Below are 19,721 nucleotides of genomic sequence, written 5' to 3' on the forward strand. Positions count from 1 at the left end.
TGTTGCAGATCCATCACGGCTTAATTATCAGGTGCCTCTCTCAGAAAACCGGAAGTGCATCATCGCCCATAGTATCTCAGGGCGGAAGTACATCCATGCTTACAACGGAGCATGCTCAGCAATCCCTGTACTATGCCCATAGAGGATGTAATGTGCCTGGACACAGATGAGTCACACCGGAAGTGTGTCACTGCCCATATTATCTCAGGGCGGAAGTAGATCAATGCCAACAACTGAGCATGCTCAGCAGTCCCTGAACAATCTCTATAGGCAATGTGATGTGTGCAGTGTATATATACTCGCATCTCTATAGGATATACAACAGAAGTATATCACATCTCGTATGAGAATAAGCCCTAACAGATAACCTGACAGGATAAGGTTATATAAATAAACAAGTTCATAAACTCAAACACTAAAAGTGATGTCACCCTGTCCGCCCTGAGATAATATGGGCAGTGACACACTTCCGGTGTGACTCATCTGTGTCCAGGCACATTACATCCTCTATGGGCATAGTACAGGGATTGCTGAGCATGCTCCGTTGTAAGCATGGATGTACTTCCGCCCTGAGATACTATGGGCGATGATGCACTTCCGGTTTTCTGAGAGAGGCACCTGATAATTAAGCCGTGATGGATCTGCAACACCCAGAGCACAGGTATTTTTCATCTCACTTGATTTTTATGGGGGGTTCTTTTAGTATATATGGGACACTAGTCTGTCTGTGTATTGAGCTTGACAAAGACGGCAGCAGCCGTCGAAACGTTGCCATGCTGCTTTACTTCTGGATCTGAATCCAGAACCACCTGCGCAGCCGACGCCAAGACCTTGTCACCCTTGTAAGCTAATGTCCCCTTCAGAAGTCAATAGACATTAGCTCACATTAGTCCCCGCCAGCCAGCAGTGATCCCCCCACAGTTTTCCAAGCAATAATAATATTGACTCCCCCCACAGTATCCCCAGCAATAATAATCTTGACTCCCCCCACAGTATCCCGAGCAATAATACTGACCCCCCCACACACACACAGAAGCCCCAGCAACAATACTGACCCCCGTACACACAGAAGCCCCAGCAATAATAATAGTGACCCCCCACACACACAGAAGCCCCAGCAATAATAGTGGACCCCCCCCACACACACACACAAAAGCCCCAGCAATAATAATAGTGACCCCCCCACACACACAGAAGCCCCAGCAATAATAGTGGACCCCCCCCACACACACACACAAAAGCCCCAGCAATAATAGTGCCCCCCCCCCCACACAGTAGCCCCAGGACTAATAATAGGGCCGGCCACACACACAGAAGCGCCAGCAATAATAATAGTGAACCCACCACACACAGGAGCCAGAAATTGTAATAGTGACCTCCCACACTTAGAAGCCCCAGGAATAATAATAGTGATAGTAACCCCTCCACACACAGAAGCCCCAGCAATAATAATGGTGTCCCCCCACACACACACACACATAGAAGCTCCACCAATAATATCAGTGACCCCCCGCACACAAACACAGAAGGCCTATCAATAATAGTAAACCCCCGCCACACAGAAGCGTCAGCAATAATAAGTGACCCCCCCCACGCAGAAGCCCAGAAGCCCCAGCAAAAATAATAGTAGTGACCCTGCACACACACAAAAGGGCCAGCAATAATAATATTGACCCTGCACACACACAGAAGCGCCAGCGATAATAATAGCGACCCACCCCACCCACAAACACATACATAGAAGGCCTATCAATAATAGTAAACCCCCGACACACAGAAGCGCCAGCAATAATAAGTGACTCCCCTATGCAGAAGCGTCAGCAATAATAATAGTGACCCCCCCACACACACAGAAGCCCCACCAATAATAATAGTGACCCCCCACACACACATAGAAGCCCCAGCAATAATAGTGCCCCCCCACACACAGAAGCCCCAGCAATAATAATGGTCACCCCCCCTAATGGTCACCCCCCCATACACACACACAGAAGCCCCAGCAAGAATAGTGACCCCCCACACACAAACAGAAGCGCAAGCAATAATATTAGTGCCCCCCCCCACACACACAGAAGCCCCAGTAATAATAATAGTGACCCCCCCCCACACACAGAAGCCCCAGCAATAATAATGGTCACCCCCCCCACACACACACAGAAGCCCCAGCAAGAATAGTGACCCCCGCCACACACACAGAAGCGCAAGCAATAATATTAGTGCCCCCACACACACACACAGAAGCCCGAGCAATAATAATAGTGACCCCCCCACACACAGAAGCCCCAGCAATAATAATAGTGCCCCACACACACACATAGAAGCCCCAGCAATAATAATAGTGCCCCCCCCCCAAGCACAAGCCCCAGGAATAATAATAGTGACGCCCCCCCCCCCCCCACGCACACAGAAGCGCCAGCAATAATATTAGTGCCCCCCCGCAAACACAAGCCCCAGGAATAATAATAGTGACCCCCCCCCACGCACACAGAAAACCCAGCAATAGAAATAATGACCCCCACACACACACAGAAGCCCCAGCAATAATAATAGTGCCCCCCACACACAGTATCCCCAGCAATAATAGTGACCCCCCCCCACGCACACAGAAGCGCCAGCAATAATAGTGACCCCCCCGACACACACAGATGCCCCAGCAATAATAATAGTGACCCCCCCGACACACACAGAAGCCCTATCAATAATAGTGACCCCCCCGACACACAGAAGCCCCAGCAATAATAATAGTGACCCCCCGACACACACAGAAGCCCTATCAATAATAGTGACCCCCCCAACACACAAAAGCCCCATCAATAATAGTGACCCGTACACACACACACACAGAAGCCCGAGCAATAATAATAGTGACACCCCCCACACACACACACACAGGAGCCCCAGCAATAATAATAGTGACCCCCCCCCCACACACACACACTGAAGCCCCACCCTTCATAATAGTGACCCCCCCCCCCCCCCACACACACACACAGAAGCCCCAGCAATCATAATAGTGACCCCCCCCCCCCCACACACACACACACACACAGGAGCCCCAGCAATAATAATAGTGACCCCCCCACACACAGAAGCCCCAGTAATAATAATAGTAACCCCACACACACACAGAAGCCCAGCAATAATAATAGTGACCCCCACACACACACACAGAAGCCCTATCAATAATAATAGTGACCCCCCCACACACAGAAGCCCCAGTAATAATAATAGTGACCCCATACACACACAGAAGCCCCAGCAATAATAATAGCGACCCCCCACACACAGAAGCCACAGAAATAATAATAGTGACCCCATACACACACAGTATCCCCAGCAATAATAATAGTGACCCCCCCCCACACACACACAGAAGCCCTATCAATAATAATAGTGACCCCCCCACACACAGAAGCCCCAGCAATAATAATAGTCACCCCCCCACACACAGAAGCCCCAGTAATAATAATAGTGACCCCCCCACACAGAAGCCCCAGCAATAATAATAGTGACCCCCCCACACACAGAAGCCCGAGCAATAATAATAGTGACCCCCCCACACACAGAAGCCCCAGTAATAATAATAGTAACCCCACACACACACACAGAAGCCCTATCAATAATAATAGTGACCCCCCCACACACAGAAGCCCCAGCAATAATAATAGTCACCCCCACACACACAGAAGCCCCAGTAATAATAATAGTGACCCCCCCCACACACACACAGTAGCCCTTTCAATAATAATAGTGACCCCCCCAAACACAGAAGCCCGAGCAATAATAATAGTGACCCCCCCACACACAGAAGCCCCAGTAATAATAATAGTAACCCCACACACACAAACAGAAGCCCTATCAATAATAATAGTGACCCCCCCTCACACACACAGTATCCCCAGCAATAATAATAGTGACCCCCCCCCCCCCCACACCCAGAAGCCCTTTCAATAATAATAGTGACCCCCAGCACACAAAGGCCCCAGCAATAATAATAGTGACCCCCCCCACACACACACAGAAGCCCCAGTAATAAAAATAGTGCCCTCCCCACACACAGAAGCCCAAGCAATATAAATAGTGCCCCCCCACAGAAGCCCTATCAATAATAACAGTGAGCCCCCCACACACACATAGAAGCCCTATCAATAATAATAGTGACCCCCACACACACAGAAGCCCCAGCCATAATAATAGTGACCCCCCCCCACACACAGAAGCCCCAGCCATAATAATAGTGACCCCCCACACACAGAAGCCCTTTCAATAATAAAAGTGCCCCCCCACACAGAAGCCCTATCAATAATAACAGTGAGCCCCCCCCCACACACACAGAAGCCCCAGCAATAATAATAGTGACCCCCCACACACAGAAGCCCCAGCAATAATAATAGTGCCCCTCCACACACAGAAGCCCCAGCAATAATAATAGTGAGCCCCCCCACACACACAGAAGCCCCAGTATTAATAATAGTGACCCACACACACACAGAAGCCCCAGGAATAATAATAGTGCCCCCCCCACCCCCCCCCCCTACACACAGAAGCCCCAGCAAAAATAGTGCACCCCTACACATATAAGCCCTATCAATAATAATAATGACCCTCCCCCACACACACATAGAAGCCCCAGCAATAAAAATAGTGACCCCCCCCACACACACACACAAAAAAGCACCAGCAATAACAGTGCCCCCCCCACACACACATACCGTAGAAGCCCCAGCAATAATAATAGCGACACTCCACACACATAGAAGCCCCAGCAATAATAATAGTGACCCCTCCACACACATAGAAGCCCCAGCAATAATAATAGTGACCCCTCCACACACATAGAAGCCCCAGCAATAATAATAGTGCCCCCCCCCCCCCACAGACACACACACAGAAGCCCCAGGAATAATAGCGACCCCCCCCCCACACACACACATAGAAGCCCCAGCAATAATACTGCCCCCCACACACACATAGAAGCCCCAGCAATCATAATAGTGCCCCCCCCCACACACACAAGCCCTATCCAATAATAATAGTGACCCCCAGCACACAAAAGCCCCAGCAATAATAATAGTGACCCCCCCCCCCCCACACACACAGAAGCCCCAGTAATAATAATAGTGACCCCCACACACACAGAATCCCCAGCAATAATAGTAGTGACCCCCCCCACACACACACACAGAAGCCCGAGCAATAATAATAGTGACCCCCCCACACACAGAAGCCCCAGGAATAATAATAGTGACCCCCCCACACACACACAGAAGCCCCAGTAATAATAATAGTGACCCCCCCACACACACAGAAGCCCTATCAATAATAATAGTGACCACCCCCCCCCCCCCCCAGACACACACAGAAGCCCCAGGAATAATAATAGTGACCCCACACACACAGAGAAGCCCGAGCAATAATAATAGTGACCCCCCCACACCCAGGAGCCCTTTCAATAATAATAGTGACCCCCCCACACCCAGGAGCCCTTTCAATAATAATAGTGACCCCCAGCACACAAAAGCCCCAGCAATAATAATAGTGCCCCCCCCCACACAGAAGCCCCAGTAATAATAATAGTGCCCCCACACACACACAGAAGCCCTATCAATAATAACAGTGAGCCCCCCCCCCCCACACACACACAGAAGCCAGAGCAATAATAATAGTGACCCCCTCACATACACACACAGAAGCCCCAGGAATAATAATAGTGACCCCCCCCCCCCCCACACACACACACATAGAAGCCCCAGCAATAATAATAGTGCCCCCCCACCAACACACACATAGAAGTCGCAGCAATAATAATAGTGCCCCCCCCCACACAGAAGCCCCAGTAAAAATAGTGCCCCCCTACACATAGAAGCCCTATCAATAATAATAGTGACCCTCCACACACACAGAAGCCCCAGCAATAATAATAGCGACCCCCCCCCACACACAATCACATAGAAGCCCCAGCAATAATAATAGCGACCCCCCCCCCACAGACACACACAGGAGCCCCAGCAATAATAATAGTGACCCCCCCCCCCCCCACACACACAGGAGCCCCAGCAATAATAATAGTGACCCCCCCCCACACACACACAGGAGCCCCAGCAATAATAATAGTGACCCCACACACACACAGAAGCCCCAGCAATAATAATAGTGACCCCCCCCCCACACAGAAGCCCCAGGAATAATAATAGTGACCCCCCCACACACAGAAGCCCCAGCAATAATAATAGTGACCCCCCCACACACACACAGTATCCCCAGAATAATAATAGTGACCCCCCCCCCCACACCCAGAAGCCCTTTCAATAATAATAGTGACCCCCAGCACACAAAAGCCCCAGCAATAATAATAGTGCCCCCCCCCACACACACAGAAGCCCCAGTAATAATAATAGTGACCCCCCCCCCACACCCAGAAGCCCTTTCAATAATAATAGTGACCCCCAGCACACAAAAGCCCCAGCAATAACAATAGTGCCCCCCCACACACACACAGAAGCCCCAGTAATAATAATAGTGACCCCCCCCCCCACACACAGAAGCCCCAGGAATAATAATAGTGCCCCCCCCCCCACACACAGAAGCCCCAGCAATAATAATAGTGCCCCCCCCACACACACAGAAGCCCCAGTAATAATAATAGTGACCCCACACACACACAGAAGCCCCAGCAATAATAATAGTGACCCCCCCACACACACACACAGAAGCCCCAGGAATAATAATAGTGCCCCCCCCCCCCCAGAGACACACACAGGAGCCCCAGGAATAATAATAGTGACCCCACACACACACAGAAGCCCGAGCAATAATAATAGTGACCCCCCCCCACAGACACACACAGAAGCCCTATCAATAATAATAGTGACCTCCCCCCACAGACACACACAGAAGCCCTATCTATAATAATAGTGACCCCACACACACACAGAGGCCCGAGCAATAATTAGTGACCCCCCCCAACACCCAGAAGCCCTTTCAATAATAATAGTGACCCCCAGCACACAAAAGCCCCAGCAATAATAATAGTGACCCCCTCACATACACAGAAGCCCTATCAATAATAACAGTGAGCCCCCCCCCCCAACACACACACACACAGAAGCCCCAGGAATAATAATAGTGCCCCCCCACACACACACACATAGAAGTCACAGCAATAATAATAGTGCCCCGCCACACACACACACAGAAGCCCCAGGAATAATAATAGTGCCCCCCCACTCCCCCCCCCACACCCAGAAGCCCTTTCAATAATACTAGTGCCCCCCCCCCACACACAGAAGCCCCAGCAATAATAATAGTGACCCCCCCACACACAGAAGCCAGAGCAATAATAATAGTGACCCCCTCACATACACACACAGAAGCCCCAGGAATAATAATAGTGACCCCCCCCCCCACACACACACACACATTGAAGCCCCAGCAATAATAATAGTGCCCCCCCACACACACACATAGAAGTCGCAGCAATAATAATAGTGCCCCCCCCCCACACAGAAGCCCCAGCAAAAATAGTGCCCCCCTACACATAGAAGCCCTATCAATAATAATAGTGACCCTCCACACACACAGAAGCCCCAGCAATAATAATAGTGACCCCCCACACACAGAAGCCCCAGCAATAATAATAGCGACCCCCCCCCCCCCACAGACACACACAGGAGCCCCAGCAATAATAATAGTGACCCCCCCACACACACACACACACAGAAGCCCCAGCAATAATAATAGTGACCCCCCCCACACACACACAGGAGCCCCAGCAATAATAATAGTGCCCCCCCACACACACACAGAAGCCCCAGCAATAATAATAGTGACCCCCCCCCCCCACACAGAAGCCCCAGGAATAATAATAGTGACCCCCCCACACACAGAAGCCCCAGCAATAATAATAGTGACCCCCCCACACACACACAGTATCCCCAGCAATAATAATAGTGACCCCCCCCCCACACCCAGAAGCCCTTTCAATAATAATAGTGACCCCCAGCACACAAAAGCCCCAGCAATAATAATAGTGCCCCCCACACACACACAGACGCCCCAGCAATAATAATAGTGACCCCCCCCCCACACCCAGAAGCCCTTTCAATAATAATAGTGACCCCCCCAGCACACAAAAGCCCCAGCAATAATAATAGTGCCCCCCACACACACACAGAAGCCCCAGTAATAATAATAGTGACCCCCCCCCACACCCAGAAGCCCTTTCAATAATAATAGTGACCCCCAGCACACAAAAGCCCCAGCAATAACAATAGTGCCCCCCCACACACACACAGAAGCCCCAGTAATAATAATAGTGACCCCCCCACACACAGAAGCCCCAGGAATAATAATAGTGCCCCCCCCACACACAGAAGCCCCAGCAATAATAATAGTGCCCCCCCCCCACATACACAGAGAAGCCCCAGCAATAATAATAGTGACCCCCCCACACACACACACAGAAGCCCCAGGAATAATAATAGTGCCCCCCCCCCCCCCAGAGACACACACAGGAGCCCCAGGAATAATAATAGTGACCCCACACACACACAGAAGCCCTATCAATAATAATAGTGCCCCCCCCCCACATACACACAGAAGCCCCAGCAATAATAATAGTGACCCCCCCACACACACACACAGAAGCCCCAGGAATAATAATAGTGCCCCCCCCCCCCCCCAGAGACACACACAGAAGCCCCAGGAATAATAATAGTGACCCCACACACACACAGAAGCCCGAGCAATAATAATAGTGACCCCCCCCCCACAGACACACACAGAAGCCCTATCAATAATAATAGTGACCCCCCCCACAGACACACACAGAAGCCCTATCAATAATAATAGTGACCCCACAAACACACAGAAGCCCGAGCAATAATAAGTGACCCCCCCAACACCCAGAAGCCCTTTCAATAATAATAGTGACCCCCAGCACACAAAAGCCCCAGCAATAATAATAGTGACCCCACACACACACAGAAGCCCTATCAATAATAACAGTGAGCCCCCCCCCCCAACACACACACACACAGAAGCCCCAGGAATAATAATAGTGCCCCCCCCACACACACACACATAGAAGTCACAGCAATAATAATAGTGCCCCCCCCCACACACACACACAGAAGCCCCAGGAATAATAATAGTGCCCCCCCACTCCCCCCCCCCCCACACACAGAAGCCCCAGCAAAAATAGTGCCCCCCTACACATAGAAGCCCTATCAATAATAATAGTGACCCTCCACACACACAGAAGCCCCAGCAATAATAATAGCGACCCCCCCCACACACAATCACATAGAAGCCCCAGCAATAATAATAGTGCCCCTCCACACACACACATAGAAGTCGCAGCAATAATAATAGTGACCCCCCCCCCCCACACACAGAAGCCCCAGGAATAATAATAGTGACCCCCCACACACAGAAGCCCCAGCAATAATAATAGTGACCCCCCCACACACACAGAAGCCCCAGCAATAATAATAGTGACCCCCCCACACACACAGTATCCCCAGCAATAATAATAGTGACCCCCCCCCACACCCAGAAGCCCTTTCAATAATAATAGTGACCCCCCCCACACACAGAAGCCCCAGGAATAATAATAGTGACCCCCTACACACACACAAAAGCCCCAGCAATAATAATAGTGACCCCCCCACACACACACAGTATCCCCAGCAATAATAATAGTGACCCCCCCCCCACACCCAGAAGCCCTTTCAATAATAATAGTGACCCCCAGCACACAAAAGCCCCAGCAATAATAATAGTGCCCCCCCCCACACACAGAAGCCCCAGTAATAATAATAGTGACCCCACACACACACAGAAGCCCTATCAATAATAACAGTGAGCCCCCCCCCCCACACACACACACACACAGAAGCCAGAGCAATAATAATAGTGACCCCCTCACATACACACACAGAAGCCCCAGGAATAATAATAGTGACCCCCCCCCCCCCCACACACACACACATAGAAGTCGCAGCAATAATAATAGTGACCCCCCCCCCCCACACACACACAGAAGCCCGAGCAATAATTATAGTGCCCCCCACACACAGAAGCCCCAGGAATAATAATAGTGACCCCCCCACACACAGAAGCCCCAGGAATAATAATAGTGACCCCCTACACACACCCAGAAGCCCTTTCAATAATAATAGTGACCCCCAGCACACAAAAGCCCCAGCAATAATAATAGTGCCCCCCCCCACACACAGAAGCCCCAGTAATAATAATAGTGACCCCACACACACACAGAAGCCCTATCAATAATAACAGTGAGCCCCCCCCCAACACACACACACACAGAAGCCCCAGGAATAATAATAGTGCCCCCCCCCCACACACACACACATAGAAGTCGCAGCAATAATAATAGTGCCCCCACACACACACACACACACAGAAGCCCCAGGAATAATAATAGTGCCCCCCCACTCCCCCCCCACACACACACAGAAGCCCCAGCAAAAATAGTGCCCCCCTACACATAGAAGCCCTATCAATAATAATAGTGACCCTCCACACACACAGAAGCCCCAGCAATAATAATAGCGACCCCCCCCACACACAATCACATAGAAGCCCCAGCAATAATAATAGTGCCCCTCCACACACACACATAGAAGTCGCAGCAATAATAATAGTGACCCCCCCCCCCCCCCCGCACACACAGAAGCCCCAGGAATAATAATAGTGACCCCCCACACACAGAAGCCCCAGCAATAATAATAGTGACCCCCCCACACACAGAAGCCCCAGCAATAATAATAGTGACCCCCCCACACACACAGAAGCCCCAGCAATAATAATAGTGACCCCCCCCCACACACACAGTATCCCCAGCAATAATAATAGTGACCCCCCCCACACCCAGAAGCCCTTTCAATAATACTAGTGCCCCCCCACACACACACAGAAGCCCCAGCAATAATAATAGTGACCCCCCCCCACACACAGAAGCCCCAGGAATAATAATAGTGACCCCCTACACACACACAAAAGCCCCAGCAATAATAATAGTGACCCCCCCACACACACACAGTATCCCCAGCAATAATAATAGTGACCCCCCCCCCCACACCCAGAAGCCCTTTCAATAATAATAGTGACCCCCAGCACACAAAAGCCCCAGCAATAATAATAGTGACCCCCCCCACACACAGAAGCCCCAGCAATAATAACAGTGAGCCCCCCCCACCACACACACACACAGAAGCCAGAGCAATAATAATAGTGACCCCCTCACATACACACACAGAAGCCCCAGGAATAATAATAGTGACCCCCCCCCCCCCCCACACACACACATAGAAGCCCCAGCAATAATAATAGTGCCCCCCCACACACACACATAGAAGTCGCAGCAATAATAATAGTGACCCCCCCCCCACACACACACAGAAGCCCGAGCAATAATTATAGTGCCCCCCACACACAGAAGCCCCAGGAATAACAATAGTGCCCCCCCACACACACAGAAGCCCCAGCAAAAATAGTGCCCCCCTGCACATAGAAGCCCTATCAATAATAATAGTGACCCTCCACACACACAGAAGCCCCAGCAATAATAATAGTGACCCCCCCCCCACACACACACAATCACATAGAAGCCCCAGCAATAATAATAGTGCCCCTCCACACACACACATAGAAGTCGCAGCAATAATAATAGTGACCCCCCCCCCACACACACACACAGAAGCCCGAGCAATAATTATAGTGCCCCCCACACACAGAAGCCCCAGGAATAATAATAGTGCCCCCCCACACACACAGAAGCCCCAGCAAAAATAGTGCCTCCCTACACATAGAAGCCCTATCAATAATAATAGTGACCCTCCACACACACAGAAGCCCCAGCAATAATAATAGTGCCCCTCCACACACACACATAGAAGTCGCAGCAATAATAATAGTGACCCCCCCCCCACACACACAGAAGTCCGAGCAATAATTATAGTGCCCCCCACACACAGAAGCCCCAGGAATAATAATAGTGCCCCCCCACTACCCCCCCCCCCCACACACACACAGAAGCACCAGCAAAAATAGTGCCCCCCTACACATAGAAGCCCTATCAATAATAATAGTGACCCTCCACACACACAGAAGCCCCAGCAATAATAATAGTGACCCCCCACACACAGAAGCCCCAGCAATAATAATAGTGACCCTCCACACACACAGAAGCCCCAGCAATAATAATAGCGACCCCCCCCCCCACACACACACAATCACATAGAAGCCCCAGCAATAATAATAGTGCCCCTCCACACACACACACATAGAAGTCGCAGCAATAATAATAGTGACCCCCCCCCACACACACAGAAGCCCCAGGAATAATAATAGTGCCCCCCCACACACACACACAGAAGCCCCAGGAATAATAATAGTGCCCCCCCACTCCCCCCCCCCCACACACAGAAGCCCCAGCAAAAATAGTGCCCCCCTAAACACAGAAGCCCCAGCAATAATAATAGCGACCCCCCCCCCACACAATCACATAGAAGCCCCAGCAATAATAATAGCGACCCCCTCCACACACACACATAGAAGTCGCAGCAATAATAATAGTGACCCCCCACACACAGAAGCCCCAGCAATAATAATAGTGACCCCCCCACACACAGAAGCCCCAGCAATAATAATAGTGACCCCCCCCCCCCACACACAGAAGCCCCAGCAATAATAATAGTGACCCCCCCCACACACACAGTATCCCCAGCAATAATAATAGTGACCCCCCCCCACACCCAGAAGCCCTTTCAATAATACTAGTGCCCCCCCCCACACACACAGAAGCCCCAGCAATAATAATAGTGACCCCCCCACACACAGAAGCCCCAGTAATAATAATAGTGACCCCCTACACACACACAAAAGCCCCAGCAATAATAATAGTGACCCCCCCCCACACACACAGTATCCCCAGCAATAATAATAGTGACCCCCCCCCACACCCAGAAGCCCTTTCAATAATAATAGTGACCCCCAGCACACAAAAGCCCCAGCAATAATAATAGTGCCCCCCCCACACACAGAAGCCCCAGTAATAATAATAGTGACCCCCCCACACACAGAAGCCCTATCAATAATAACAGTGAGCCCCCCCACCCCCACACACACACACAGAAGCCAGAGCAATAATAATAGTGACCCCCTCACATACACACACAGAAGCCCCAGGAATAATAATAGTGACCCCCCCCCCCCACACACACACATAGAAGCCCCAGCAATAATAATAGTGCCCCCCCACACACACACATAGAAGTCGCAGCAATAATAATAGTGACCCCCCCCCCCCCCCCACACACACACAGAAGCCCGAGCAATAATTATAGTGCCCCCCACACACAGAAGCCCCAGGAATAATAATAGTGCCCCCCCACACACGCAGAAGTCCCAGCAAAAATAGTGCCCCCCTACACATAGAAGCCCTATCAATAATAATAGTGACCCCCCACACACAGAAGCCCCAGCAATAATAATAGTGACCCTCCACACACACAGAAGCCCCAGCAATAATAATAGCGACCCCCCCCCACACACACACAATCACATAGAAGCCCCAGCAATAATAATAGTGCCCCCCCACACACACACATAGAAGTCGCAGCAATAATAATAGTGACCCCCCCCCCCCCCACACACACAGAAGCCCGAGCAATAATTATAGTGCCCCCCACACACAGAAGCCCCAGGAATAATAATAGTGCCCCCCCACACACACAGAAGCCCCAGCAAAAATAGTGCCCCCCTACACATAGAAGCCCTATCAATAATAATAGTGACCCTCCACACACACAGAAGCCCCAGCAATAATAATAGTGACCCCCCCACACACACAGAAGCCCGAGCAATAATAATAGTGACCCCCCCACACACAGAAGCCCCAGCAATAATAATAGTGACCCTCCACACACACAGAAGCCCCAGCAATAATAATAGCGACCCCCCCCCCCCCCCCACACACACAATCACATAGAAGCCCCAGCAATAATAATAGTGCCCCTCCACACACACACAGAAGCCCCAGGAATAATAATAGTGACCCCCCACACACAGAAGCCCCAGGAATAATAATAGTGACCCCCCCACACACAGTAGCCCCAGCAATAATAATAGTGACCCCCCACACACAGAAGCCCCAGCAATAATAATAGTGACCCCCCACACACAGAAGCCCCAGCAATAATAATAGTGACCCCCCCACACACAGTAGCCCCAGCAATAATAATAGTGACCCCCCACACACAGAAGCCCCAGCAATAATAATAGTGACCCCCCCACACACACACAGTATCCCCAGCAATAATAATAGTGACCCCCCCCCCCACACCCAGAAGCCCTTTCAATAATAATAGTGACCCCCAGCACACAAAAGCCCCAGCAATAATAATAGTGCCCCCCACACACACACAGACGCCCCAGCAATAATAATAGTGACCCCCCCAGCACACAAAAGCCCCAGCAATAATAATAGTGCCCCACACACACACACAGAAGGCCCAGTAATAATAATAGTGACCCCCCCACACACACACAGTATCCCCAGTAATAATAATAGTGACCCCCCCCACCCAGAAGCCCTTTCAATAATAATAGTGACCCCCAGCACACAAAAGCCCCAGCGATAATAATAGTGCCCCCACACACACACAGAAGCCCCAGCAATAATAATAGTGACCCCCCCCCCCCCACACAGAAGCCCCAGTAATAATAATAGTGACCCCACACACACACAGAAGCCCTATCAATAATAATAGTGACCACCCCACACACACACAGTATCCCCAGCAATAATAGTGACCCCCCCCCCACACCCAGAAGCCCTTTCAATAATAATAGTGACCCCCCCACACACAGTAGCCCCAGCAATAATAATAGTGACCCCCCACACACAGAAGCCCCAGCAATAATAATAGTGACCCCCCACACACACACACAGTATCCCCAGCAATAATAATAGTGACCCCCCCCCCACACACCCAGAAGCCCTTTCAATAATAATAGTGACCCCCAGCACACAAAAGCCCCAGCAATAATAATAGTGACCCCCCCAGCACACAAAAGCCCCAGCAATAATAATAGTGCCCCACACACACACACAGAAGGCCCAGTAATAATAATAGTGACCCCCCCCCCACCCAGAAGCCCTTTCAATAATAATAGTGACCCCCAGCACACAAAAGCCCCAGCAATAATAATAGTGCCCCCCACACACACACAGAAGCCCCAGCAATAATAATAGTGACCCCCCCCCCACACAGAAGCCCCAGTAATAATAATAGTGACCCCACACACACACAGAAGCCCTATCAATAATAATAGTGACCACCCCACACACACACACAGTATCCCCAGCAATAATAGTGACCCCCCCCCACACCCAGAAGCCCTTTCAATAATAATAGTGACTCCCAGCACACAAAAGCCCCAGCAATAATCATAGTGCCCCCCCCCCCCACACACACACACACAGAAGCCCCAGGAATAATAATAGTGCCCCCCCCCCCACACACACAAGCCCCAGCAATAATAGTCACCCCCCCCCACACACAGAAGCCCCAGCAATAATAATAGTGCCCCTCCACACACACACATAGAAGTCGCAGCAATAATAATAGTGACCCCCCCCCCACACACACACACAGAAGCCCCAGCAATAATAATAGTGACCCCCCCCACACACACACAGAAGCCCGAGCAATAATAATAGTGACCCCCCCCCTACACATAGAAGACCTATCAATAATAATAGTGACCCCCCCACACACACAGAAGCCCCAGTAATAATAATAGTGACCCCCCACACACATAGAAGCCCCAGGAATAATAATAGTGACCCCCCCCCCCCCCACACACACAAACAGAAGCCCGAGCAATAATTATAGTGCCCCCCACACACAGAAGCCCCAGGAATAATAATAGTGACCCCCCACACACAGAAGCCCCAGCAATAATAATAGTGACCCCCCCACACACAGAAGCCCCAGCAATAATAATAGTGACCCCCCCACACACACAGAAGCCCCAGTAATAATAATAGTGACCCCACACACACACAGAAGCCCTATCAATAATAATAGTGACCCCCCCCCACACACACACACACAGAAGCCCCAGGAATAATAATAGTGCCCCCCCCCCCACACACACACACAAGCCCCAGCAATAATAGTCACCCCCCCCCCCACACACAGAAGCCCCAGCAATAATAATAGTGCCCCTCCACACACACACATAGAAGTCGGAGCAATAATAATAGTGACCCCCCCCCCACACACACACACACAGAAGCCCCAGCAATAATAATAGTGACCCCCCCCCCCACACACACAGAAGCCCGAGCAATAATAATAGTGACCCCCCCCTACACATAGAAGCCCTATCAATAATAATAGTGACCCCCCCACACACACAGAAGCCCCAGTAATAATAATAGTGACCCCCCACACACATAGAAGCCCCAGCAATAATAATAGTGACCCCCACACACACACACAAACAGAAGCCCGAGCAATAATTATAGTGCCCCCCACACACAGAAGCCCCAGGAATAATAATAGTGACCCCCCACACACAGAAGCCCCAGCAATAATAATAGTGACCCCCCCACACACAGAAGCCCTAGCAATAATAATAGTGACCCCCCCACACACACAGTATCCCCAGCAATAATAATAGTGACCCCCCCCACACCCAGAAGCCCTTTCAATAATAATAGTGACCCCCAGCACACAAAAGCCCCAGCAATAATAATAGTGCCCCCCCCCACACACAGAAGCCCGAGTAATAATAATAGTGATCCCACACACACACAGAAGCCCGAGTAATAATAATAGTGACCCCCCCCCCCCCACACCCAGAAGCCCTTTCAATAATAATAGTGACCCCCAGCACACAAAAGCCCCAGCAATAATAATAGTGCCCCCCCACACACACAGAAGCCCTATCAATAATAACAGTGAGCCCCCCCCCCCCACACACACACACACACAGAAGCCAGAGCAATAATAATAGTGACCCCCTCACATACACACACAGAAGCCCCAGGAATAATAATAGTGCCCCCCCACACACACACACACAAGCCCCAGCAATAATAGTCACCCCCCCCCCCACACACAGAAGCCCCAGCAATAATAATAGTGACCCCCCCCCCCCACACACACAGAAGCCCGAGCAATAATTATAGTGCCCCCCACACACAGAAGCCCCAGGAATAATAATAGTGCCCGCCCACTCCCCCCCCCCCCACACACAGAAGCCCTATCAATAATAATAGTGACCCCCCACACACACATAGAAGTCGCAGCAATAATAATAGTGACCCTCCACACACACAGAAGCCCGAGCAATAATTATAGTGCCCCCCACACACAGAAGCCCCAGGAATAATAATAGTGACCCCCCACACACAGAAGCCCCAGCAATAATAATAGTGACCCCCCACACACAGAAGCCCCAGCAATAATAATAGTCACCCCCCCACACACAGAAGCCCCAGTAATAATAATAGTGACCCCCCCACACAGAAGCCCCAGCAATAATAATAGTGACCCCCACACACACACACAGAAGCCCTTTCAAAAATAATAGTGACCCCCCCACACACAGAAGCCCCAGTAATAATAATAGTGACCCCATACACACACACAGAAGCCCTATCAATAATAATAGTGACCCCCCCACACACAGAAGCCCCAGTAATAATAATAGTGACCCCATACACACACACAGAAGCCCTATCAATAATAATAGTGACCCCCCCACACACAGAAGCCCCAGTAATAATAATAGTGACCCCCCCACACACACACAGTAGCCCTTTCAATAATAATAGTGACCCCCCCCACACACACAGAAGCCCTATCAATAATAATAGTGACCCCCCCACACACACACACAGTATCCCCAGCAATAATAATAGTGACCCCCCCCCACACCCAGAAGCCCTTTCAATAATAATAGTGACCCCCAGCACACAAAGGCCCCAGCAATAATAATAGTGACCCCCCCCCACACACAGAAGCCCCAGTAATAAAAATAGTGCCCCCCCCCACACACAGAAGCCCAAGCAATATAAATAGTGCCCCCCCACAGAAGCCCTATCAATAATAACAGTGAGCCCCCCACACACACATAGAAGCCCTATCAATAATAATAGTGACCCCCACACACACAGAAGCCCCAGCCATAATAATAGTGACCCCCCACACACACAGAAGACCCAGCCATAATAATAGTGACCCCCCACACACACAGAGAAGCCCTTTCAATAATAAAAGTGCCCCCCCACACAGAAGCCCCAGCAATAATAACAGTGAGCCCCCCCACACACACACAGAAGCCCCAGTATTAATAATAGTGACCCACACACACACAGAAGCCCCAGGAATAATAATAGTGCCCCCCCGCCCCCCCCCCCTACACACAGAAGCCCCAGCAAAAATAGTGACCCCCTACACATATAAGCCCTATCAATAATAATAATGACCCTCCCCCACACACACATAGAAGCCCCAGCAATAAAAATAGTGACCCCCCACACACACACACACAAAAAAGCACCAGCAATAACAGTGCCCCCCCACACACACACATACCGTAGAAGCCCCAGCAATAATAATAGCGACCCCCCCCACACACACATAGAAGCCCCAGCAATAATAATAGTGACCCCCCCCCACACACATAGAAGCCCCACCAATCATAATAGTGCCCCCCACACACACAAAAGCCCTATGAATAATAAAAGTGACCCTCCATGCACATAGAAGATGTTTAGGGGGGCACTATTTTTGCTGGGGCTTCTGTGTGTGTGTGTGGGGGGGTCACTATTATTATTGCTGGGGCTTCTGTGTGTGTGGGGGTCACTATTATTATTCCTGGGGCTTCTGTGTGTGTGTGGGGGGGGGTCACTATTATTATTGCTGGGGCTTCTGTGTGTGTGGGGGTCACTATTATTATTACTGGGGCTTCTGTGTGTGTGGGGGGGGGGGGTCACTATTATTATTTCTGGGGCTTCTGTGTGTGTGGGGGTCACTATTATTATTGCTCAGGCTTCTGTGTGTGTGGAGGGGTCACTATTATTATTCCTGGGGCTTCTGTGTGGGGGGTGTCACTATTATTATTGCTCGGGCTTCTGTGTGTGTGGGGGGGGGGGTCACTATTATTATTGATAGGGCTTCTGTGTGTGTGTAGGGGGTCACTATTATTATTACTGGGGCTTCTGTGTGTGTGTGTGTGTGGGGGGGGGTCACTATTATTATTGCTGGGGCTTTTGTGTGCTGGGGGTCACTATTATTATTGAAAGGGCTTCTGGGTGTGTGTGTGGGGGGGTCACTATTATTATTGCTGGGGATACTGTGTGTGTGAGGGGGGGTCACTATTATTATTGATAGGACTTTATCAATAATAATAGTGACCCCCCACACACATAAGCCCCAGCAATAATAATAGCGACCCCCCCCCCCCACACACACAATCACATAGAAGCCCCAGCAATAATAATAGTGCCCCTCCACACACACACATAGAAGTCGCAGCAATAATAATAGTGACCCCCCCCCCCACACACACAGAAGCCCCAGGAATAATAATAGTGACCCCACACACACACACACAGAAGTCCCAGCAATAATAATAGTGACCCCCCCCCCACACACACACACATAGAAGTCGCAGCA

General features: G+C 50.5%; 1 protein-coding gene across 2 annotated transcripts in view; it reads left to right on the forward strand.

Annotated features, from left to right (window-relative positions):
* The first annotated feature begins 445 nt into the window (after positions 1 to 445).
* Positions 446 to 19,721, forward strand: part of SHLD1 (shieldin complex subunit 1) — a 113,822-nt gene continuing 94,546 nt past the window's right edge. For both annotated transcript variants that reach the window (XM_066595672.1, XM_066595671.1), the window contains exon 1: positions 446 to 661. The gene's annotated coding sequence lies outside the window, so the exon portion shown is untranslated. The remainder of the gene's footprint in view (positions 662 to 19,721) is intronic.

The sequence above is a fragment of the Eleutherodactylus coqui genome, chromosome 3 (assembly GCF_035609145.1).
Source record: "Eleutherodactylus coqui strain aEleCoq1 chromosome 3, aEleCoq1.hap1, whole genome shotgun sequence".
Taxonomy (NCBI): Eukaryota; Metazoa; Chordata; class Amphibia; order Anura; family Eleutherodactylidae; genus Eleutherodactylus; species Eleutherodactylus coqui.